Below are 27,796 nucleotides of genomic sequence, written 5' to 3' on the forward strand. Positions count from 1 at the left end.
GCGCGCACTGTGAATGAATTTGCGTACGTTCGAGACTTATTCGAAGGGATAGCAAGCGTAAGATTAGCACTAGAACGTAAGCGGTGATCACTTCCTTCAGCCAGATAGTTAAATCTCTCGGTTAGGTAAGATGGGGAACAGGGGTTGAAGAGTATGTTGAAAAGCAACGACAGAACATGCACATCCCTGCGCTGGCGGATCGGTAACCACCCGAGCTGCTTACGAAAATTAGAAATGTGGTCGTATTTACGGAGGCCATACACATACCTGATACAGACATTTTGTAAGCGCTCAAGTTTATTCAGCAATTCCTCATTAAGATCCAAGAACGCAATGTCACCATAGTCTAGTAGAGGGAGCAAGAGAGAGCGGGCAAGAGTCAGTTTGGTACGAAGAGGGAGGAAATTCTGAAGTCGTCGAAGAGAGTGTAGGGAACCAAAAATTTTTTTACTCACCTCAGCCACGTGGGGTTCCCAGGAAAGCGTCTGGTCCATGATGACACCCAAATTTCGGACAGTAGAGGAAAAGGGGATTTTAGTCCCATCAAAAAAAATGTCAGGTATCACCATGTCTGAGAGCTTAGCTACATAGTAAGGGCCACCAATGACAATTGCCTGCGACTTCTGGGCATTAATCTTCAAACCGAATTTGCACGCCCAATCCCGTATGGACTCTAAATCAGAATTGATTTGAGTAATCATTGAAGCAAGATCATCTATATTAGCCGCTGCATAAATCTGTAGGTCGTCCGCGTAAAGATGGTATGATGACGTAAGTGCTTTCGTGATACCATTAATGAAAATAGAAAAAAGAAGTGGCGAAAGTACTCCTCCTTGCGGGACGCCAGCGGAAAGCTCACACCAGTCGGACAGCTTGTCGTCGACTCTGACACGCTGGCGTCTGCCAGTAAGGTAGCTACGAAACCAGGATAAAGTGGTTTGGGATATGTTAAGACTGCTGAGTGTGCCCAAAAGGATGTCAAAGTCCACTGTGTTAAAGGCACTACTGAAGTCGAGAAGAACAAGGACAGTTAGCATTTTGCACTCTATATTAAACCGGATGTCGTCGGTGACTTTAACTAAAGCGGTGACTGTGCTGTGCCCGGGGCGGAATCCAGATTGGAATGAGTTAAATAACAAATTTCTATTAAGATAGGATAGGAGACGGCGATTAACATAATGTTCAATAATTTTTGATACTACAGGAAGAATGGAAATAGGACGATATTGGGAGAAAGAAGCAGGAATGGAGGTTTTCGGTAGAGGGGTGACATGGGCACACTTCCAGGAAGCCGGAAACGTGCCCGTGGATAGGGAAAAATTTATAATGTTGGAAATGATAGGAGAGATGAAATCCGCCGCGAGCATGAGCATATCTACACTGAGGTTATCGTCACCGACGGCTTTCGACTTGATAGTTTTGAGGATTGCTTGTGTCTCTTGTGCAGAAATACAGCCGAGCTCAAAAAATTCTAAATTGGAGTTAGATGTAGTAGTCGCAAGAAGCGATAAGGTGGAACTTTTAACTGACGGATCAAGTGTTACCGGCGAAATACTGAAAAATTGATTAATACCGTTTACATCGAGAAAACTAGAGCAACTTGATTGAGATTTGCCCAAGCCAAGGGATTTTAAAAACTTCCATAACTTCGCAGGGGGACAGTCTTCAATTGAGCTGTGAATGTATCGACGCTTTGACTCCCTACAGACTTTGTTGCAGCGGTTACGCAGTGACAGATACTTCTGGCGATTATCAAAAATCAAATCAAAAATAATTTGATTTGTTCCCAAAAATTGAGTAAAATAAGCAATTTTATCTTATATTTTACTTTATTTATATGCATAATGCCAAATAACTTTAAACACCCATTTAATGTCGTAATAACGTTTAAATGCAGCAGTAATAGTATAGGTAGGATATAAAAATAAGTTCTTTCAGTATTACATTCAGCTTCAAAAGTAGGGCATCAGACTACGCGTTAACAGACTTATCTAATATTCTCAAGTGGCTTATCATAAAAAGATACATATCTCTATGAAGAACATTTAGACTGTAACAGATACTTTGCACCGCAAACTAGAGATTCAACTCTATTTAGAATAGTTATCCCAGTGGCAGATACTTTTGGCGCATTGTTTTATCTCCTACTATTAATGCTGGCTCTACTAAATGCTAATGAATGCTGAATGTTGTTATATTATTTCGATTAGTCAAAATTTCACGTCTTCAATATTTGCTCCTCCATTTTTTAAACGGGAAAGTCTATCCGCTCTCCGCTTTACGAATTTCGCCGCCTGCCACTTTGAGCGTGGTCTTATCCTAGGGTTTGCTTGGCGTATTTATATTTTATTTATTTATTCGCTCGCAGACAGTCGTTTTAGATAGAGTCACTCATGCTTTGCAGGTTGGAATAGTTAGAATGATGGAGAAAATGTTGAATTAGACTAGAAAGCTGCATCTTGTTGCATTGTAGTTGAAACTGTAACTCTTTAATAAATACAGTGACCTAAAAATTCGTTGACAAAACTTTTAAACCGGTTTCAAAAAAAGGAGGTTCTCAGTTTGACATGTATGTATGTACCTATGCTTGTCCGCGATTAACACGCGTTTGGCTAAACCGATAAAAAATCATATTCTTGATAATTTTAATTTTTAATAAAATTTTAAAAATTATATGTTTGGTTTCAGTTAAATAATTGTAGTTTAATTTTAAATTTTAATGACATTTTTAAAAGACGTGTAACAGAAAAATATTTCAAAACATTTTTGTCAACGTATTTGTGGGCCACCTGTAATAAATAGGTAAATAAATATGTGCGACTTAATGTTTTATGTCGCACGCTCAAGGTCTTATGTGCTAGATGGAGTGGTGACCCATTAAAAATCAGAAGGTTTAACTTATTACTTTATTTCACGTATAGTTACAGCGATGGTCTCTAATGAAGTGGCGGGGCCCGTGAGAACATACCTGACGCTTACTCCCCGCGCGTCCCGCGCCCGATCCATTTTCGCTGCGTAGTGGGATTAGCTAACCAAGTGTGCTCCCACAAATAAATATTAGGGGGCATCTTACACAGATCAACCTAGCCCCAAACTAAGCAAAGCTTGTACTATAGGTGCTAGGCGACGATATACATACTTAAATAGATAAATACATACTTGTATACATAGAAAACACCCATGACTCAGGAACAAATATTTGCGTTCATCACACATACCGGGATTCAAACCCAGGATCATCGGCTTCACGGGCAGGGCCACTACCCACTAAGCCAGACCGGTCGTCAAAGGTAAAGGTTAGGAATTTAAATGGGACTTAGCCAAATGGAAGGTCATGATTTTAACAGTCTAATTTAATTGATTTTCAATAAGGAAAGGTTGCTTTATTTACATAAAAACTGCGGTTAGGTTAGATTTTATTCGGTGAGTTAAAGGTCAAAAATTGTGTATTGTGAATTGATATTTTAATCTTAGTTTGAATAGTTCAACACGTTTATAAGGTTTATTTTCGTTAACAAAACCACTAGGTACATAATGGAGTAATATATTAACGCCAACACTGGAATGTAAACGAAAGCCAGCTTTATGACATTCCCATGACCAGCGCAACATAATTTATAGCCATTTACATGTTTCCAAGTGCTGACCCTACCTTCTGGGAGCCGTGGGTCCCTTTTTAATTTAAAAGTGAAATCGAAAACCCGCATAATCTAAAAGGATTTCAAATTTCTAAACTGAAACAACAACCTCTGACAGATATGTTACTAACTCTATGCTCTAATTCTTTGTTTTTGGGTTGATATTTGTTTTAGTGTTGTTACAACGTTTTTCGCTATTGATGAAAATATCGAGGTAGAATGAGATGTCAAATATAAAACATATCAGTTGGGAATATGGTGTGATCTTTGGGAATGTCATTTCGGACGCCGTTTGGTTTGTTTTATCATAACCTACCTACACAAGACCTGGAGGGCATTTTTCGAATAAATTAAATGTACAACGATACAGATACAACATGAAGGTCGATTGTCGATTCCAATTTAAAATTTTGTTATGAATTTGAATTGGCTTTGATATGACAAAAAAAGAAAAACACATGAATCGGGGGTCTTAAACTAGGGTTTTTTGTTCACGAACAATTTTTACGTATACGTTGACATTTGCTCCGATAACTCTCGCCAAAAGTGGTATACTTTCACTATATTATTGTATTAGCCTGGTCACAGTAAATGAGATGAGTTTTCTTTTTAGGGTTTCGTAGTCAAAATGGCAAATCGGAACCCTTATAGTTTCGTCATGTCCGTCTGTCCGTCCGCCTGTCTGTATATAAGTTGTGCAAAAGCGGTCACTTTTCCTTGAGAATGTGTAAGTAGTAATCAAAATTGTGTACAAATGTTTTTTTTTAAACAAACACTAATGAAAGACGACCTAATGAAAAAACAAACAAATTATAGCGTTTATAAATATTTATTTAGGTTATAAAATAATATGAAGTCATCCATTAACAGCAAACCTTAATCAGTTAAGTCAACCGTGCGTCAGATTAAAATCTTGTTAAGGCCAGTTACGGTTAACTAGAAACAGGTAATTAGTAAATTAGTAATTAAGGTCCATCAGTTAGAAGGGCATAATCAATCACGACGCGTCGGCCAAAGGTCCCGCAGATTATGAAATATTACGGAAATTAGCCGTGTTCCAATATTTAAGGCTGAAAAGTTTGCGTCAGTTTATTTTAGATAAAAATTGGTTAAGGAAGCCATTGGCGAATGTTCCTGTTTTACTTAGGAATTTTAGCAGCTTGAGTATGTTTTTTTTTTTTTGTTTTTTTTTTTTTTTTTTTTATTACAAAAAGGCAAGCATTTGACCGCAATCTCACCTGATGGTAAGTGCCGATGCAGTCTAGGATGGATCATGCTTACCTAAAAGATGTCTATTCACTCTCGATTTGTGTCGTGTATTCCGTGGCGTCAAAACTACTGAAGCGAGTGACGCGCTTATTAGATCTAAACATTCTAAACCGTCGCCTAGCACTTTTGTGGGGAGGTCAGTCAGCGGATGCTACCAACCTAGTTAGCATCTTAACAGCAGGTTTCTGTTCCACGCCATGTCAAAACACCAATACCAATATACTTGAGAATAATTTGGGCTCTTACCTGGTCCAGCAAATATCGCTGGCCGTGCAACGCGGCAATGCCGCTAGCATTTTTGGCACGTTTGGACCAGGTGACAGTCGGAACGGTACATAGGCCTTTTATATACCTACGTATTCATAAGTGCCTGTTAGTTTGCGGTAATTAATTTTATTTTTAGGTTTACTTCTAGTTTTAATTTTATAATATTAGTTAGTTTTTAGTATTTGAATGAATATGTATTTATTGCCAAACAAGCGAATACAGAAAACACAATATCAAAAAGTTACTTAACCTATAAACATTATATCTATAATCTATAATCTTAACCTAATATCTGTAACTTAATAACTAAACATTTGCTGTGACAAATGGTTTGGGCGTCAGCATAATGCTGCCAGCATCAACTCAGCGTGAGTGACACTGCAGCGCTGTTTTTCAGCCCAGACCAAGATACCAATTAAAATAAATTAAATTAGCTCCGTATTTAACTACACAACACAAATACAATTCTCACTTAGCCAAATCTCAAACTTCAATTTATATAAATAACAAAGTGCTGAAAATCTCTAAGACTACTCATCTATTTTTATTTATTTATTTATTTTATTTTTACCTAGGTACGCAAATTTGCCGTTTCCAGTTGTTTATTAAATATTAAGCGTTTGCAGTGTTTTTTAAATGTAATCAAACAACGTTTATATCTAATCGGTGGTGGTATATTGTTCCATATTTTTGAGGCAGCGTACCTAAAGCTACCCTTAAACCCTGCATAATTATGCTTAAACACCATTAAATTTAGCTTTATTGTCTCTCGTGTGGGGTATCGATTTTCTTTGTGGAGGGATAGTTGGATAGTATTTATCTGTACTTTTATGAATATCTTGTTTCTTTAATAAATATACTTGAGAATCAAAATAAATCTACTTCGAAAATCGACAATACTAGATGAATTTATGTAAACATATGAAACATTAGATATTTTTTACATTTCAAGTATTCTTTACGATTCAGATATTTCGTGAAAAGGAAAACTTAAACCGGACATCGGAAATCTATGGTATGGTACCTACACGAGCCCCCTTCGAAAGTGACTTATAAAGGGTCTATGTAATGTGATGTAATAATCGCTTGAGCCGCTTTTGGTGATTGAGGTGTTAGTCAATTTGTTTTTATGACGCGAATGCCATTAGCTACTTTTTAACAGACTTCAAAATGGTCTGTTTTTTTATAAAAACCGTATTCAGGTTTAAAAAATCTTAACATTTAGTTTTTATAATCATAGTCCTAAAAAAGAAGATTTTTTGTAAAGCGATCCATTCGTAAACAAAGTAATAGCAATACTTACGGTACGTAAAAATAGATACTAATATTATGGAGATCTTTTTGACCAAGCAACGCCTACATTCTACTTAATGTTTTGGAAGAAAGTAAATATCCTGAAAGCCGCACAATAATCTTGCCTCTTTGTTCTAAAATCCCCACAATCTTTAACTTGAAAAGTTATAAAACTGCCATACAAAGCATTTTAATTCAGTACACAGTAAATCCGGCTTGCGAGCACCAGTCTTTCTCCATCGCCTCGGCGCTTATAAATGTTTAAACTCTTTTATCAGGGTCCTCAAGGCAGGACGATTGGACGCTTTTCATTGTCAATACGGGTAAATGTGGAATATGAGTACGTGTGGCTGGCCTTCACATTGGAGACTGTTTACACATTGATTATTGTTATTGCGAGTTCGTACATTTACAACTTGCTATGTGCGTTTAGTGGCGTATGTTTGAAATCGCAATAAATACTACCTAATCAATGTGTAAACAGGCCGCAAAGTGAAGGCCACCCTATCTCTCAGCACATCTTTCCCATATATTGATACCCATACCCATATAATGATCTTAGATATCTACTAGATTTGCAAACGTGGACTTATGTGGCTTGCTTGGCTTAGTTTTAATGAAGTTCAATTCGATTTCTAGCAAAAGTTCGTCATGCTTTTGTTCTTAATTATATTTTACTTATATTTATAGACTATTGCTTGTGTGCTGTCGGAATGTTTCCGAAAATGCGAAATTTACACATGTTAAAATTTCAGATACGTCTCCTTTGTATTGGAATGGAAATGATCTATTATCTGACTTGGTTCGGCGGTTTAAGCGTGAAGAGGTAACAGACAGACAGATAGAATAAAGGTAGTTAAATATAATTAATCAATCTCATAAGATTTATTAAACGGGGGAACCCTGCATTGTTCTACCAGACTCCAGGTGCACCGTTCGTAAATAGCGGTCCTCTCAGACTCCGAGATTTCAAGCACTGTTTATATTTTATTCAGTAAACTTACGTCCATTCACAAAAGTTTTTTCTTGATGTATGTCCACAACAGGGCTGCCACCTGAGACGCCCAGTAAGTTTGTCTTTGATATAATATTTAATCTTGCTTCACTTCATTGGCATTTATTTTGTTAGTTTCCAAATTAAGATTCTTTGATTATATTTTTTGGATCAAAATATGGGAAACGTATTTTCTTAACTGTCAAATTCTAATGACGGCTATTTCAGTGCAATTTAAGGTAAATATCCTATTTTTCGACATGCCTAATAACTCACCTTGTTGTCGCCACTAATAACTAACAACAACAACTAATGACAAGTATAAAGATAAGATGACATGTACAGCGAGCTGCAATAAGTACATGTACATGCACATATTATGAATAATATCCATTCATTCATTCAACTGTGTATCTACTGAGATAGTGATGAGCATTCGGACGTTTACCTTACCTTTTTGTTTTAAATAAAAAAAAAAAACATTTATTTCAGGTCTTACAAATCCATATTTTAACACATGTTTTATTTATCCATTTTCGTTTTATTTATCCATACAATTTATCCATTTCTGTTTTATTTTTCCATTTTTGTTAAAATGAAAGAGTATTTTTATAACATTGATTTGACAACTTAGCATTTCTATTTTAATTTAGTATTTATATAAGTCATATGGTTTTCATACTCTTTTTTAGGAAACTGTAGGTCTATAAGTCTGTTACCCTATATTGTAACAACTTATTAATATAAGAGACTGTTTGTTTCTAAATAAAGAAAAAAAAAAGAAAAAAAAAAGAAATTCGTTCGTGTGATCTTTATACATAAACTAAATGAAAAGTATTCTATAGAGGTTGTAATAATAACCTAGTCATCTTTGTCCTAATACTAATAGGAGGCAAACGAGCGGACAAATCGCTTGATGGTAAGCAGATATCGTTGCCCATGGACACCTACAACACAAAAGAGTACGCTCTTTTTGAACAGGTCTTCTCTTACAGGTCGCATCGGTCCGGATATACCGCTTTACCGGTGCTTTCAGTATGCAGCACAGTGCAAAACTATTATCACCACCAACCATGTGCCACGTACTACTTTGTGGAACCCAGACAAGCGACAACCCTAGTTGGCTGCGCTTCGAGTTCCAAGTTATTATGAAAGTTGTTTCCACATTGCACCGTCAGTGTTTGTGACAAGCACTGCGTTTCCTAAAACTTTGTAATTAAACTTACTCGTGCTTAATTTAGAGTACATCTGTCTTCATTTAGAATCTTCTAATGGTCAGTTGTACCATTCACTAACCCGGAGTTAACCGGTTAAACCTGGAGATACCATGGTTACCAGTACAATTTGACACTGAGTTAACGGTTTAACCGGTTAAACCCGGGTTAGTGGGATGGCGCTAAGAGTATCTTCTGTACTTCAGTACAGAAGTCGTTGAAAACTTTCAATACTTTACTTGAAATAAATGAATTATTATATTAAGGAGGTCCTTAATGTAATAATTCATTTATTTCAAGTAAGTTACATCATGTTACACATAATGTGGTAAGTAAAACTTAATTTTAAAACCTGGTCATGGAATTAAGATACATTTTGGCATTGTGGCAATGAAATCGCGATTACTCAAAATGTTACTAAAGTGACTAAACATGTTCTTTCCGTGTACCCTTCATATGGGAAAACTTCGCAAACTTCTCACAATATTGTATGAGGAAACGATTTTACGGAAAATTTCGTTAACTTTTGTACCTTTTCGATACTTTCCGCAGCTTTTTCAAGTGTTAATTACAGGTTTAATTAATTAAATTTCTATTCTACGTTCAGTTTAAAGTGTTTGTTTCCTTTTTCTGTTCAAATCAGTATAAATGCGTTGTTTTCGCGGCACGCAATTTAAAGTTAATCCCCGCTGAGCAATGAGGCTTAAACCATTGTTTATTAGTTCCAAATAAAACTGGCGCCAATTGTTGAGGTGGGTCGTGGGTGTTAGCGAAAAAAATAAAAATACTTTTTTATATACAAAACACAAACAAATCAAATTATTTTAATAACTATTTTTGATTTGTGTTTTTTAAGTAGTGACACTACTATATATAAAAATATAAATTGTAATGTCATATATTAAAGTGACTGGTGAAGGCCGGATTAATTCGAACCGGTGTCTAGCAATCCAGGCTAACCACTGGAGGGCTATGTCACTTTCTCTTTAATATATGACATCTATTTCAGTTCATAACTTTTTTATATGTTGAGTTTTTTGAAACTCCTTCAGCACACCTAATCTATACAAAGCACACAGCGAATAGATTTCATGCCTTTTTTCTTATGATTCTTGTGACGAAGTTTGATATTTGATATTGGCTGTCAGTATTGTGACCTTAGACAATTTAACAACCGGAGTCGCCTTGTAATTTTCTGTACAAAACAGTCTGCCGATTTTTGCGAGGAAGGGGCACGTCAAATGTATGGGTATTTATACTGTCCGCGCGCCAATTCCGTGCATTCAGAGGTCGAGGAAGTGGGGGGAGGGGGGACGTACGTACGTACGTACAAAATGACACCACTCTCTCATGACGCCCAACATTCCTAACATTCCTCAGCCGTGCACGGAATTCGCGCGCGACCAGTACGTAACGTACAAATACTACAAATAGCCATGTCAGATAAAGGTCAGTCCATAGGCGTAAGCTCTCCTAAAGGCGACTCCGGTTATTAAATAATAAATAAAGGTTAACTGGAAGAGATCCCTTAAGGGATAAGTTCGCCATTGTACAAATGATGCGTTTTTCTCGTGTTTTATGTTTATTTTTGTACAATGAAGAGTTTTACTACTACTACTAAATTCTCTAAGATTGTGACGGTCGCTAATCGGCTGTTTAAGGTTGGTTGCAGGAAACTACCTACATATATTATGCAGTTAAGTATCGATGCGATACCAATGTTTATTTGGGTTTGATCGAGTTTTCTTTAATTTATAAAAAAATATTTAGCCTTAGAATTACGACGTTTAAATAATAGTCGCACTAGAATATACATTTTCGAATTAATTTTGAACCATAGTCGGGAAATTTTTGACTATAGTTGGGAGTTTTGGAGTACAGTTGGGTGGTTTCACGGTAGGTATATACGAGTAAGTATATCCCCAGCGTTTCCGAAAAAGTCTAGTTTGCCGCTGGCACCGAGGCCCCGCCTGAGCCCGGGCAATTGTTTTTGTTTCGTTACTTGGCCCATGTTATTGTTCCTAATTCTTGCATTAGGCCGCTGGGGGAGATAATGTTTATTTTCGGTGTCAAAGTTGGCCGTACCCCAACCGATGGGGTGGATTTTAACAAGTACGTTCTGGATGATGTTCTTTTCTGAAAGACACTAGTTTTTTTTTCTGTGGACAGTATTGACAATTAATGATTATTTTTGTAAAGCTTCTAAAAATGCCTGATCAGGAATATAATATAATCATTGTCAAGAAGGCGCTGTTATTTTCATGTATAGGGTGACAGTTCAGTATAGTATGAAAATATTAGTTCCAGTGAGATTCCGCAGATGTCATTTTCAAAAAAACCCCGCTTCCGGAATTACCCCAATGGACCTTACTAAGCAAGTGTATTTTCTTTAATCCAGAAATAAATAATGAATGATAATTTGAGCGTCCATTGACTACAGTATTATTCAAAACAACATTTTCGTCCTATAATGGCGCCGTGCCTTCCGTGTTTCGCCTAAGAAGTAGGCGCAATGGTTTCGAGATTATGGCAAATCGCCGTCGAAACAATATCATTATTATAATGGCGGTCCTTACAAACGATGCCCTGTCTAAATTTCAATTAAGGTTTACGTGACCTGTTTGTAAATTTGTGTAAACCTGACGGACATAATCCCTACTATATAATAAGTTTTATAAATACGAAAGTAAGTGTCTGCCTGACTGTATGTCTGTCTGTCTTTTTTTTATACTACGTCGGTGGCAAACAAGCATACGGCCCGCCTGATGTTAAACAGTCTCCGTAGCATATGTACGCCTGCAACGCCTGCCGACCCTAACACTCCTCTCCCTCGTTGAGCTCTGGCAACCTTACTCACCGGCAGGAACACAACACTATGAGTAGGGTTTAGTGTTATTTGGCTGCGGTTTTCTGTAAGGTGGAGGTACTTCCCCAGTTGGGCTCTGCTCTAGATCTGGAATGACATCCGCTGTCCTGTGCCCTACCACACAAAGCGAGAGGTCATTCACAGTGCCCATGCCTCTCTTTTGGACGTAGTTTAAGGACATACCCGGGTCCGGAAGTAGTTTAAGGACATACCCGGGTCCATGGTCTTGTCTGTAATTTGTTTAAAACAATCACACGTCATATCTTATTTCACCCACTAGTGCTGTTCATTCACCTCTGCTTCACTAACCCTAAAATAGGTTAAGCTTATAACTTTGGTATAGTCAATTCTTACTTACTACTAGACCTGTACGGCTACCATCAGTTCGGCACTGACATAAGCGAGCGTAAACGTAACTTACTTTATATGCATCTCGCTCGTACTGACATATTAGTGTGAGCGAGATGTATAGAAAGTAAATTACGTAGACGTTAGAGTATATGTCAGTTTTGACACTGCCAGTGACTCATGGTACGGGTACTGGTTCAGATTTAACAGCTTTTACGGTATTGATTTTGATACGACGTAAACATTCCTCAAGCTAACGAAGTGAGTCGTGAGTGAGATGCGTGCCAATCATCAAGACCATATCAAGACGATAGCCAAGGTCCTATCTAAACCAAAAAAAAAAACAGTTAAATTAGAATTGACCTCCAGTGTCGCATCATGAATGATCAAAGGGTCAAAAAGTCCCGAATAAGCTTCCAACCAGCCTTCAATATTGCATCTATCAGACTAACGTGTATTGATAGCGCAGCGCAAGCGTCACCACTCTTGTAACGAGTTTGTACCACAGCAGGGACGAATACCGATCAGTGCTGTCCAAAATAAGAGATACTAGCGATTTTTAGTAACATTTTGCTTAAGTCTCACCTCGGTAGTCAATTACTGAGCACTAGGGTTGCATCATATGGACGATCGAATGATATTTATAATGTTTAAAACAGCCACTTCAACTTTGCATATATATATGAGTGACAGCCGTGACAGGCGTGTGAGTTCGACTTCTACTTTGGTATAATACTTACCTACATTGCTGAGTACTATGTTCGTTCGCGTTAAGAATGCAGTAAAATCATCATTGTCCGCCGGCCTAACGATGCTCACAACCAAACAAATCATTCCTAATCAAATGCCTTCAACTGGTCACTGTGAACTTGACTTTTTAATGAGAAGCGATTGGATTGGTTATGGGCGTGGCTTGGCCGGTCGACAATAATGATTTTACTGCATTCTTAACGCGAACGAACTATAGGGTCACATTCATTCCACAATTTAGCTGTGCTGTGCGAGGCAGGAAGTCATAAAAACGTATAGTTAAGGACTGCCAACCATCTAAGCTAAGTAGCAAAGATAAAAATGTTGTCGCGTAGAGCGATGGCAGAAAGAAGCGGTAGGGAATAATTCGAAAAATCTACACTTGTCATTAACCTGATGATTGCTTATGTTAGTAGTCTGTATGAAAGAGAAGTCGTGAAATGTATGAGACCCAATACATTCGACGAATCTTCTCTTTCCACACAGACTCTACAGTATTGTATTCCGCTACATGTTCTAATTCGGGCCACGAGTGAGAGTAGTTAGCGGAACAATGCGAAACAATAAAAGTCGCGGGCGCCTATCATCAACCCCACATAACAGATCAGCCGATTCAACGGAGCCACGCCGTTTTGTCGTATAAATAGTGTTTAGTTTTAAGTTTATTTATTTATTTATTTATTTTATTTTATTTATAATACATATGTATGTAAGTCTGTAAGGTATTTGTAAGGTACTTGGTGCCTGATTAAAATTTTAAATAACTAAATAATTAATGATAATGACTGTTAAAGGGGCCCACTGACTATCAGTCCGCCGGACGATATCGGTCTGTCAGTTGTTCGGAACTGTCAAATTTTTGTTCTAACTGACAGGCCGATATCGTCCGGCGGACTGATAGTCAGTGGGCCCCTTAACGTGTTTAACCTTCCGGGCAAAGTCTACACGGAATATCCCTAACGGGTACCTAAAAGACATAGGTCAGACAGGTAGCTACTATAGTTTTTTTCGTTGACCACGAATGCTGTAAAGGGACGGGAACGACGGGAAACGTTTTATTTCAAGAGTAACTATCGCGGTAACCGTAGACAATATTCTACTAATAGTATTTTGTTTAACATTTATGTGTTAAAAATTCAATTAACCAATTACTAAATAAATATACATTCTCAGGGGCAGGACGGAAGGTTTTAGCAACATCAACACAGAAAATGTCGCGTGCAGAGATAAGCAATAATAAAATACTATTGCTTTATCAAATTATCACAAATTGTGACCATGCCCCGTTCCCGCCATTGCCAGAAACGTGGAAAATGCGTCAAAGGATATTCTGCAAAATTCTTCTCGCTTATTCCAAATTAAATCATGTCAAACAAAGCCACCCTACATAATACTAAAACGGTCTTTATGAAAAACCCGACAAGGACTCCGTTTTGATGGAAATGGCTTTAAATGGGGACAAAAAATCGAGTTAGTTTGCAATGATAGCAGCCATATTATGAGTTGCTTGTTATAATGACGGCACTACGTAACTGTTAGTGATAAGCAAAGTAAGCCAAAAATAAATACACAATTATATAAAATAAAATTAGTTGTAACTGACCGAAATGCTACAAGAATATAAATCTCTAATTTGACATGACTCGGCCCATTATAAGTTTGAACTTTAGAGTGCTATTTCGTGCTTGCCGTGGCCAGAAATGTGTTTTACTTTTTGGGTTTCGATTAAAAGAAACCTCAATCGAAAGATTTACCGGAAAGTGTTTAAACTAGATTATCATGTACATAATATATGTATATTATTGAACTGGACTGAATGGAGGATTATCCTTGCTAATATTATTAATGTGAAAGTATCTCAGTCTGTCTGTCTTCACGAACCGCTGAACCGATTCAGATGAAATTTGGTATCGAGATAGTTTGAGGTCCCAAAAAGGACATAGGATAGTTTTACCAATCATCATCATAATATTTATCAGTACGGTTTTTACTCACTATTACAGGTGGCAACATCCAGCCTCCGTCCCGTGGATGTTTCCACCTGCATGGAATCCTATAATACCTAGGGTCAAGCGGCAAGTGTGTTGTGACGATCGCGGGGACATAGTGAGTGCAGTGTGCTTGACTTCGTTCGATACAGCCGCCCTACCAGACCTTCACTTGACGACTCCATCTGCAGACTGCCCCGCGCCCCCCGCCACCGACCCATCAGCGTGTGTGCAACGAGCGACGAGGCGGGCGGCGCGGGCAGTGCACGACGTACAACCGCCGCGGACACTCGTGCCTGCGGATGGATTCCCAAAGAATCCGAAACATGTCGCCAAAAGCGACTAAAAATAATAGTGAGTAAAAACCGTACTGATAAATATTTTGAAATATGTCTCACGATAGTTTAAGTGCGAATCATCATCATCATTCCACACAGACGAAGTCCTTAGTTTGGTCTCTTCAGTACTTGATAGATATTTCGTTTTGTCAATCCCCCGTTTTTGCTATAAAGTTCTAGGTTTATTACTACCCTATACTTAGGTACCCTACTCCTATGACGAGTTACAAAATTTTAACATGAAACATAATAAGAGGCAGATGATACACTTCCACAGCTTCCAGATCTCGGGCCTGGCTTGAGGGCTCATTTGTAACCAGTGCGCGCGGATTATTCCGCTGTCCGTCCGTCTAATGCTGAGGCGAGCGACAGGTGAATGGAGGCGGCAACGCTACTCACTATTACTCTTTCTACTGTTACGTACTTACTTTTAATAATAATAATAACAATAAGCTGTAAACATCAGTCACTGGGTAGAAAGCGGCGCACACCTCTCGACACCCCTGAGCCGCTCACACCGGTGTTGCTCCTGGTCGTCTTCACGACGGCAGTTTCAGGGGCCCATCTAGTCAGCGGCAAGTCACCACCTGCCTCGATAACGTGTATTAACATTGTTATGGCAGGTGTCCGGAGTTCTTTACAATAGCCCAGTCTCATTGTCCACCCAAACTTCAATCCATAGACCGGTATACTGTTCACTTTTTCTGCAATAGTCCCAATGCCTGCTGCGACCGGTTCATGGGTGTCCATTGTTGCGCCTGTGAACGGGTTCCAGCAGGCGTTCTACATGACATTAAAGCTCTCCAAGGGGCCTCTACGTGTTGGATCTATATCCCCACGCAAGCCTATCAAAAGATTTATAGGCCCGTGATATCCAAGGATAACAATAATAACCCCGTGGGGGCAACTTGTGGCGAGCTGACGGTGAGTGGCGACACGATAGGGATCCGCTATGCCCTTTCATCTGGCCCTCGCCTCTGTGCTTGCCTTCACCGGCCGGCCAGAGTGGAGTCGTAAGAGCGGGACCTATGCTCCGGTTGGAAGTGTAAAAAGTCATACCGCCGGCGGCTTGCTGAATGTATTACCGGGAACTGGCTACCGCAGACTCACCTCTCGACAACCTCACATCACAGCTCACAGCCGCTCTGAAGTGTTGCTCTATTGTCGCACTGTGCCTGCGGCCGTTGTAGGGCCCAGTAAATGAGCTGGCGAGTCACGACCTGTCTTTCACAATTTTGAGACTGATTGTCACGGCAAGTATCCGCTAGTCTCTCCCATAGCCCATTATCCAGTCCATCCCACATTCAAATCTATAGCCTATGACCTTAGTTCCCATCGCAGCACAAATGTGCTGCACTGCACTAATGCAGTGCACCTGGCGGGGACCATCTCCGGATGTATCACATTGTGCGTTCGGGGATGATATCCGCCACGGGTGTTTTCTATGTATTTAAGTACACGACAGTGCACGACGTACAACCGCCGCGGACACTCGTGCCTGAGGATGGATTCCCAAAGAATCCGAAACATGTCGCCAAAAGCGACTAAAAATAATAGTGAGTAAAAACCGTACTGGTAAATATTTTGTATTTAAGTACATATTTATGTATTATATATACCTATCGTTGTCTGAGTACTCATAACACAAGCCTCCTTGGGCTTACCGTGGGACTTAGTCAATAATATTTTATATTTATTTATTATTATTTATTACAGTACGCAGATTTCCGCTGTCCATCCGTATAATGCTGCGCCGAGCGAATGGAGGTGGCAATATTACTCAGCTCACTATGACTATTTCTACCGTTACGTACTTACTGTTACGAGGATTATTTCGCTGTCCGTCCGTCTACTAGCTCCATCCGTCCTTGCTCCATCATAGGAAAAAAACTGCGTAATAAAAAGGAAAGGTCATAAATGAAGAAACTGAGTCTTAGTTCATTCCTATTCATTCCTGACTTTAAAACGGATATCTCGGCAATTTCACGTTTGGCTGCAGACTCAGCCATCCAAAAAACTTTGGTTATATTCACCAGAAAATTTACCATGGACGAAAAGTTTTACAATTGGGCGCCGGCTAGTTGCAATGTATTTGAGACCAAACTGCCCGGCTTGTTCACGGAGTCATAAAAATGTTTACGGGTGCATAAATAGTTGCATTGCACTTATAAAGTGCGTAGATTATCCGTATCATATCTAGATCGGAGAATATAAACGGCCTCCTAGACCGACTAGGGTATTTAGAGACCTTGCCTACAAGGCAGGAGGTCCTGGGTTCGAATCTTGGTAACTTAATCATTTATTTGTGAGTATATCACTATTATTACATTTGTATTTATTTATTTATCTGCTCAGTAAATCCATATTCTGTTCCGTAAGGTAGTTCTTTTACTATTTTGAAATACTAGGTCAATGAAATTAAAATCGTTTTTGCCATCATGTCACGTGATAAAACGCAAATTGATATTTACTCATGTTAGTCTCAATTTATTAACCATCCATTAAAAAAAAGAGTGCAATTAAATATGTAATCGCGTAATTATATGCTTTGAAGGTTACATTTCTTTGATGACCGCATACAGTCCGTACACAGATGTCATACATGCTAACTTTAGCATATCAATTTAACCCTTCGTAACTTCTGCCCCCAAATAAACTCTAAAAAACTCGTTACACCCGGATTTCGAGCGACAATGTTAAGAATTCATAAAATGTGCTCCGTGGATGACGGCCATTAGATATTATAAAAGATTCAGAAATAATTCAAACAGGAGTGGAAGCTGAAATCGGTTCCACGTGGGTACAGCGAATGTTGTGACATGGCCATCATAATGTGAAAAGGTGTGATTTTACAATGTTTTTATAGATAGCGCCAGCATAGGTTTTACCTGTCTCTAGTTTTGTTCTATGAGATTCTGGCTTAAAGGGACATAATTTGACACTATTGACATATAAAACCTATGCTGGCGCCATCTGTAAAATACTTCGACCGGCCAGTTTATACTTCTAGTTTCGCTTGATATGACAAGGTACTAGCTTGCGGTTTTTGTCTGTCTTTAAAGGTTCGACCTCTTTATTTACGAGTACTAACTGCAGCACTCTTTCGTTAGTTATTCTATCCGTCCATGATATTTGCTTATTTTATTTATTTATTAAGAAACAAGAAACAAACGGTTATTTGTAAATTGTAATAAAAGTGCATGGTAATCATACTTTATTCGAGATTACATGACAATGTCGTAAGTTAACGTAATAACGACTCGAATATGCGTCCTGCCTGCCGTTTTGGTTATGCAGAGCATACCCCTAATTTAAAGAGATGATCAAAAGAGATTTTTTTAAGTAGAACGGTGGAATTTCCTGATTGGCCGTCTGTGAAATCTATAGGCTAGGTTTTTTTCCTATAACGTTAAAGTCGAATTTGAAGGCTTTTTAGGGTTTCGTATTCGTTACCCTGGGACACTATTTTTCTCCTATTTAGGATCGGGCTCGTGATTCTGAGTAGAAATAACATAAAAGTGTCCAAAAAATGTGTTGTTCTACTGTAAACATATTGGCCCCCTATATTAGGGAAGATGATTGGAGACGCACATTACTAATCAATTCCTGGTTGATTGAGGTTTTGGTGTCATAGTAACATTTACTGTACTAAACTGGAAATGTAATATTGTTGACTTGTTTGAAAACTCCATTATTTTATTTGCTTTGTGCGACAGATTAGATTACCGGTCGGTCGGTATATTTAATATGTCTGTGTCTCATGGAAGTTCTGTTATTAAAATTGCATAGGAAATTAGGAACTTTACAATTTTTGAAAATTCTCTTGGAACGTTGCTATCTGTGAGTCGCCATTTCTAGGTTGAAGGATAAATTCCCCGGTCTATCCTACCGCTAATTCGTCTCGAAAGAGATATATTCTGGCCTTTATCTCTAATCGAATGAACGAGATTGATCGGGCCCGGAGGATACGTGTAATTATTTATGCTCTGATGTCTGCCGAACTCGATATCTCGATATCGATATCTCGATTCTGAGTATCCACACAATAGAGTAGGTACCTAGACAACCTTCATACCTACTACGGTAAATTACAGCCTTTCAAACAACGAACTAGAATAACTATAGAAGTATGTGTAAAATGCATTGTTGGGGTATAAAGCGATCGCAGCACATGCCGTAACTTTTAATCCTGAAACTATTTTTATATCTCTTTAGTTATTTGCAATATGTTTAGGGTTGTCAAAACAACAATCACAGAAATTTTAGTCATGTGATGATAGTCATGAGATTAAAAATAAATAGAAACCAATCATTTAACGAAAATGGGACCAATATTTGAATGTCTGGGCAAAGATGATTTCAATCACAGCTTTACACGTTTACAAGTAAATAAATGAAGTAATAGGAGTCTGCTGAGGGGAAAAATAACATACCGATTTTTTTTAAAGATGTTTCGTAAATTCCACAAGGCGTTATCACAAGACATTCAAATTATGTAGGTTCTCATCTGTATTGCTATCTTTACATATTGTATAAGGTAAATAGATCAGCCTGAAAGCTATAAAATGTGAAAAAAAGCAGTATTAATGTACCTCTATGTACTTACATGATTTTTTCATCTAATAAAGTAGGTGTCGAAGACGTCGATACAAAAACCATTTGAAATACAAATTTACCCATATTGATGCCCTAAGTCGGTTTTTACAGACACCTAATAGATAACCACCTACAATAGGATCGATTGTTTCCTATAGATAAATCAAATTGTTCCACACTGGTCATGGAATTCATATTTATGGAAATACATTAAAAAAAGATCAAACATGTTACTGCGCGTTTTATTATTTTGAAGTCAGCAAAACCTCATCACACGGAGACAAATTCTTTGAGCTTGGTTCAGATTTAACAACTTGATACGGTTTTGATCTTAATTTTTATACGACCTTGAAGATCTCTCACGCTGATTGGTGCGTACGACGCCAATCAGACGGCCGTCAAGTTCGCATCAAAACCAGTTCAAAACCGTACATCTGAATTAGGCTCCTAGTAACTACTCCTACATAGTATGCTTTCTGATACTTTCATGTAGTTAGTACAGTCGAAGGCAAAAATATCGATGCAAACAAATGGTTAAAAAAAATGTGAACACGACTTAATTGTCTAAGGTGTAAGAGCGTACACATATTTTTGAAACTTGACTGTACACCCTATACAATTCCCATACACTCGTTTTACCTTGAAATCATATAAGACGACAAGGGTATTAGAAAAGCCCGGAGGAGCTCGTAAGCTGATTTAATTTTGTATGGGTAATAAATCTACCCTTTTCCTTCTCCCGTAATACGAGTAGGTACAAAGGTGTGGGTACTTTAACGAACTAAATATAGGTACTTATAAGTTGTATCTTTATACTGCTTGTAAGATAGAAAGGGAATCATAGAAGAGTTGTTCTCTAAGAAAAAATCATGATTCGTGTGTAGAAGGCGTATATTATATTATACAGTTAACACTAAAGTTAAATAAATACCTACAGCTAACACAATATGGCCATTACAGACGCCATCGGATACATCGGAGCAGCCAAGGTGCACAAAAATAAAGGCTGAACTGTACCTACAACAGACAGACTTTTCTAAAGTTGACGAGTAATTGATCTCTGATTGCAACTAAATATACTAACCAATAGTGTGAGTGAAATAAATAAAAGCTTGCAAAATACTTACAACACGTAGGCAATATGTGCACTGTGAGGGACTACATTCCCCTACAAGTGTGATACAGTGGTAGTTAAAATTGAATAGTTTGGCTACCACTGTATTATACCTATTTGTAATTTTTTATTTTTTTATGTTTTCATGTGTTGAATGTTTAGTGTCTTGTTTTTCTATGTGTGTAACACACGAAATAAATAATTTTGAATTTTTGAAATATTGCGAGCTGAAGAAAATAAATAAAAAAGAACTTTTTATTACATACACATACTAAGTTAAGAATGAGAAAAAGCGTAAATATAAGTTTTCGTCCACGTCTGAGGTTGCAACGGTCAGAGAAATGGAATCGAGTTAAATAATGCGCAAAGTAACGTTATTGCTACAGGCATTTACGATAAATAGACTACGCATGCATCTGCGAACCTAGAAAATCGAAATTTGTGTTTTATCATCAAGATTTTAAAACCGTAACGAGTGCAGCCATCACCTACTTGAACAAATGTAGATTTAGATTATAAGCTAGTTAATAAATGAACAGTGTAAAATATAATTTCCATACGATAAATAAATAAATCATCAATTCATCACTGTCACTCGAATGAAGGATGACTCACGATATACAGGGCCCGGGGCCGGGCCGGTGCTTCCGGCGCTTCGCTTTCTATGGAAAGCACCAAGTGATCACCGATCAGCCGTCATAGAAAATGACATGTCGGACGCCTCGGCTCGGACCCGGTCCGGTCTAGCGTGAGTCATCCTCGATCCAAGAGCGGTAGCGGCAGTTTCAAGAGTCAATAGGCTACGATAACTGCTTACCATCTAGGTGTGATTTGCAACCAAAGTATATACTTGTAAACTATAGGTATAATATATTGATTTCCATTTATTGTTGTCATTTTCCATAATTACTTAGAAAATGGAATAGAAAAATCTATTTGTAAACATGTCTGTGGCTACTACGTTTACAACCCTAGTGAATGGAACATTAAATTTAATTCAGTAAATCCAACGTTACGAGCCCCACGTAATTCCTCTGAAGCGCTATGAATTGTTCCTCTTTCAACCCCGTCCTTTGTCCTTGCAACTTTTATTACTAGCGACTAGTGTTGCGCCAAGGGTAAAAGGAGAAAATAAGTAATCAATGCCATAAAAACGGAAAAAAGAATTTTGAGTTATTATAATAACATGTTAAATGTATATTCAATTGAATTAAATGTATTAAACTTAATTAATAATTAATTAATGCCTACTAAGGAATTTATCAAAAATTTGCATGACAGAATAGGGAGATATAGAAATGTACTGTAACTTTTTACGAAGCACCTTTGACTATAAATTTAATTCTATGAGTGTACTTTTTCTTATATCTGCGAGAAATAAAAGGCTTTTTTATTTAATTTATTTATTTATAAATGTATATTTGTGTAAGTGTGGAGTTTTTGGTATTTAACATAGTTTATGTTAATTTGTTTTAAAGTTAAGGGTAGTTTTGAAATGGAAAAAGACGGTTATTGGTTGGGTATAAAAAGAAACGACACTCGACCAACGCCCTCAGTTGATTTGGAATCGTGGTATCAAACGGTTGTCCGAGTCGACAAATACTATTATAATTTGGAATGAAGAAAATAAAATATATTAATAAGTATATATTAATAAATATAAATTGCTTTTATAGACTGAAACTTCTATATAAAATAAGATCCTTCCTTAGTGTTCAGCTTAGGGTGAGGTTATGCGATGCACTTGTTCTCTCACGATTTGATTATTGTGATACAGTTTACGGGCCGCGCCTCCTATCGCGTACTCAGAGATTAATACAAAGAGTGCAAAATGCCTGTGCACGGTATTGTTTTGATATCCCTCCACGCTCGCACGTAACGCCATATATAAATAAGAACTGCATTCTGAAGATGTCCACGCGTCAAAAGGTCCATTTAGCGTCGCTTATGTTTGGCATTGTGTACCACCAGATACCCTCGTACCTTTACGATAAGCTAACCTGGGCTCATAACTACAGATCCTCGGAGGTCAGGTCATCTAGGTACCTGCAACTTGTCTGCCCTCGTCACCACTCAGCGGCCTTTCGTGGCTGTTTCCGGCACGCCGCTGCGAAGATCTGGAATGACCTGCCTCCACCAATCCGTTCGCTGAATTCGTTAAGTGGCTTCAAATCGAAATGTCGTGCACACTTGTTACAAATTCAATTACAGACATCACAGTAACATATCAGTCACTCACTCGCACACTTATCACACACACTTTTACATTTCCGCGGCAATTTGATGATTTGTTTTAGTTTTAGTCTTTGTTTTAGTTTTAGTCTTAAGTTTAGTTCGTTCTGGTGTTGGGGTTTTCTGTAACTTTCGTTATAAATATATTTAAAAAAGGCGGTTATTAATATTTTGTTTGTCTTAATTTTCTGTTTAATAATGTTTGTATTTTTATGTCAATGTAAATTTTATTTGTGTGTCGTTGGCGTACGTGTCGCCATTATTATTTTTTAGATTAAGCCAGGTCCCCACAGAAAACCAGCGCCACGGTTTGCCGCGGCACTATGCTGAGTGGGGATCCTTTTTGGCGTCCAAATGTTTTTTTTGTCTGCATGCTTTTCTTTTTTTTATGTACTATGTTGTGGCGTCAAATAAATGTATTTTCTTTCTTCTTCTTCTTCTTCTATCTGCAAGAGTTGTTTGTTATTTTACATAAGTAATAAGTACGAGAATATTATCATAGTAGTCTCGACTTGTGGATCCCAGGTAGCAAAATGACGTAAAATGACGTCAGTGACGTCATAATGACGGCATTATTACGTCATTACGACGTCGCTGACGTTATGCTATCTGGGATGTTCTCATATCCACTCTCTACAATCCTGCACCAAACTATTTCTGTTTAGTCCAATGGTTGACTGGTAGATAATGTTTTCAGGAGTTAAGTCCGATATTTGTACTTTTGTGCAATCTTTTCATTTTTGCTTTCATTTAATTTCACATGCGCCAATTAGCGTGAGCGATCTTCAAGGCTCTTATTCTGTTATTGAATCAGTTGATTGACGCAAGCTTTGATTAATTAACCCGTAACTTAAAAAAAAAAGTCATTATAACTTTTTTAATAAATTTTTGCTTATATTGACCGAGCGTTAGCGAAGGTCTCCGTTACTCCGTTGCAGCTTGGGCAAAAATGCTTTCGTATGTCCGGATGTTTTCCTCTACGGGTCACAATTTTAAACCGATTTTCTTTAAATTCTGTGACCAATTTCGATGATTAAGTTAAGCTCAAGGTACTAGACTTATATTGACCGGGATATAGACCGTGATTACCTTTTGTATTATTTATGAGCTCCCGATATTTCGACGCAGTTACATGCATCATGTTCACGGGTGAAAGGTAATCACGGTCTATATCCCGGTCAATATAAGTCTAGTGAAACTAACCGTGAATCATTCAAAGCTCAAGTTAAGCAGTTTTAAGTTATGCTCGCGAGGTTTACAGCTCACAGAGTTAAGTCTGAGATTGCTAGTGAATACATCAACACTATTTATAATAATTTATTCTAAATTGCGCGTCCCTTTATGCCATAGTTATTTACGATACAAGTGCGGAAAAGTGGAAATTCGAAACGAGTGGCGATAAATTAAAATCGACACGAGTTGCGAATTACCTATTTGCACGTGTATCGTACAACGTTTTACAGTACATATGGCTATTTACACTTTCGACATAAGCACGAAAAGTGCTCTTTTACGCACATTGTAATATCACATCCCTAGCAGCGGCCACCACGGCTCTATAGAAAACCGACTTTATTTCATTTGAGTCCGCTTTTAGTTTTATTAAGTTGCGACCTAACTAACCTTACTTGGGAACTCTGAGCTGAGTGCTTTCTTAGCTCTTGTAAGATGTAAAAACTTGGATTTTAAAGTTTTAAAACTACATTAGGTATTCAGTACAAGGTCATCGAGGGAAAACTACGTCTGTTATCGTAGTAATGTGAGATTACTATTAATGAGATTTAAAAAGTTAGGATGAACTCTCAAATATGTTGTGTCGTTTTTGCTGAAAAATATCAATTGACATTGGAATAGGCGTAGAGTAACTTATACTAGAGCGGTACTGTCATAGTAAATTTTGTAACCCCAGTAAATTCACTGCCATCTGTCGACACACTTTAAAACTAAAAATAAATATTTATAAAAATACGTTAAAATGTATTTAAATATGGATAAATGAGTTTTTTTATTTGCATTAATTATTTTTATGATTTTTAGCCATGTTCTTTCACTGATATGCGTTAAAATTGTTAAATAACAAACGAAACCGTCAACGCCATCTATACGACAGTAGGCCAAAGCTAGTAGCGCCCTCTGAACGAGAATCAAAATTTCTTAATTTTCGAGGCACGTTTTTTCCTTAGACTGTATCCATCTATTATGGAGTTATATCTATCTTTGGTATAGGGTAAAGGTTGAGTTTACTAATAGGGTTGTTGACACATGTTGAGTTTTATAACTAAATCGAGTTAAATAAAGCCTGACCAGAAATATACGATCATTGTCAAGAGGGCGCTGTTATTCTCATGTATAGAGTGACAATTCAGTATATTATGAAAAAAATAGTTCCAGTGAAATTCCGCAACATGGTGCGTGATCTATTCCTGGTCAGGCTTTACATAGATAGAAAATGAACAATTTATCACAATAAATTAGAAACTTAAGAAAATATATGGGAATAATAAATAAATACAAGACCTGTCAAAAAACATAACTTCCATAGGAAAAAAAATATGGTACCATTCGATTTCTTACATTTTATAAAAAATATATTGTATTGCAACAATATAAAAGTAATATTAAATAGTTAAGAAAAAAAAATATGGAAAAACAATTTATAACACACATGTCATACAAAATAAAACATTACAAAAATCTTAACCTAAACTAGAACCTAACAAACACAAAAACTATTCATAAAATGCGCCCCGCGCCCCTCCAGATGCAAAGGAGCCCATCACGCTCGCCGCGTTGCCGCGTTGAACAGCGATGGACACCCTTTGCAAAAGGAACGACCCGGAGCGAGGGTCATGACCACTCTCCCGCAACCGTCTGCCCACTTCCCCAATAAAAGTCTTGGCCTCAGAACACCAACAGCCAGTGGTTTCCACGGCAAGAGGGACAAATAGGTAGTGCGTCAACACCGCATACTTTTCCCGCTTCCGAGCCGCCGCTAGCTCAGCCGCTGCCCCCGCCGAACGCACGGTGCGGCTAATATGCGAAGCAGCAAAAGTGTTGACGCACGTGGCGTAGTTAAGAATGTAATTATTGTAACCATCCATCTAGTACTACTTTTTAGTATAAAAGAAGTATTTAGTCTTAGTTTTAGATTTAAGTGTTAAATACTAGATTTAAAAACACAAACATATTTACAGAGCGGGGTTTTCTGTCACAAGCATATCTAATGCTTAAAAGAAGATCCCATCCCATCCCATGCTGTACTACTTGTAAAGAACCAATAAACATTTTTTCATTTTTTTCATAAGTACATAAACGCAATATTTCACCGACAAAATCGCAATTTCCTTTTTTTCCGTACATCGAAGCGGCTTCTAAGCAATAGCGACGCTACATCGTGACGTCACGATGTATTGCCATTTTGTTAGGAGCGTTTCGTCAGCAAAGTGCGGGTGCCAAAATTTAACCATCATTTGTGACTTGTAGTTTTGTATTACTTTAAAGGGGCCCATTGACTATCAGTCCGCCGGACGATATCGGCCTGTCAGTTGTTCGGAACTATGAATTTATGGATGGTATAGAAAGGATGCCAATCTCTTATGGCAGAATTGTTGCAAAAGTGACCGCTTTCAGCTTTAAATAATAGTTCCTAATCTCTCCGGTGGCACTAGTTAGGCTCTGGGACATGAGTATAACATGAACCATATAAGGCAACAAATAACCCGACCAAATTACGTAGGTTGTTTTTGGTAGTATTTCGGTGTATGGTGGCGCCGCCTAATTACTGTTTTTTGATGGACACTTTTCATACCTACATAGAGATTTGGCTCCTTTATATAGTCTCCATGTATGAATTTTTTGTTCTAACTGACAGGCCGATATCGTCCGGCGGACTGATAGTCAGTGGACCCCTTTAGGCAATGGGTCCCATACAGACATTTGCTCCTCAAAACAAACCTGATCGACTGATACCATTCATAACTCGGAGTGACGGTGCACGTTACTATAAGTCGATCTCGATAAAATTATGACGTAAAACAGTACTGTAAAGTAATTTTTAAATATTATCATCACTCATTAATTGTATGTAATTTTAATTATTGCCAGAATGACTAGGATCAATGCTAGATACTTGCAGTTGCAATAAGAATGAATCAAAGAGGTTTCGCAAATACAAAGAAACTAATACTCTTAGCCAGCGTACTACGTAGGCGAACAAAACGCGAACGCGAAGCGAAGTGATGCGGCGCGGAGTGAATCAATCCTTTGATACCTATAGAAGTGTTCTACGTGGGCGATCGCTTTGCGAACGCGAACGCCGTGAGCCCGCCGCGCCGCGCCGCGCCGCTTCACTTCGCGTTCGCAAGTTGTTCGCTTACGTAAGGCCCGAGATACATTTGTAAATTTTACTTACGTAAGTAGGGACAAAGCTATTTGTTAGAATGAGATAACAATATTTATCTCTCATTCTGTAGTATAGCTGTGTCCCTACTTACGTAAGTAAAATTTACAAAAGTGTATCTTGGGCCTAAGACCAGGGGTGCAAAACTCCTTGCTTCGGGCAAACTCGGCTCCGTTCGGCTCAGCATTGCTCCGAGCAATTATTAGGGTTGTCACAATTTGACGTCCCTTTGAGTGCACGACCACAGATAAGATAATGACTTGAATTTTGGCAACCCTAAATAGCCGAAAGGGATAGTGCCATATATTAGAAAGGGACAGCATGATTCAACCCTGAACCGCTGTCAAACTTCGGTTTTGTAGGAATTTTCCTTTCTGTACGGTAGTACCATGGTAGTACTATTATTTATTCTGTGGTAAGACGCAGCGTTAATTACTTAGAACTAATATTGTTTTCTTCAACGATGAGTCATGTTTGTTATTAAGATTTA

Source organism: Cydia strobilella, chromosome 2 (assembly GCF_947568885.1).
Source record: "Cydia strobilella chromosome 2, ilCydStro3.1, whole genome shotgun sequence".
NCBI lineage: Eukaryota > Metazoa > Arthropoda > Insecta > Lepidoptera > Tortricidae > Cydia > Cydia strobilella.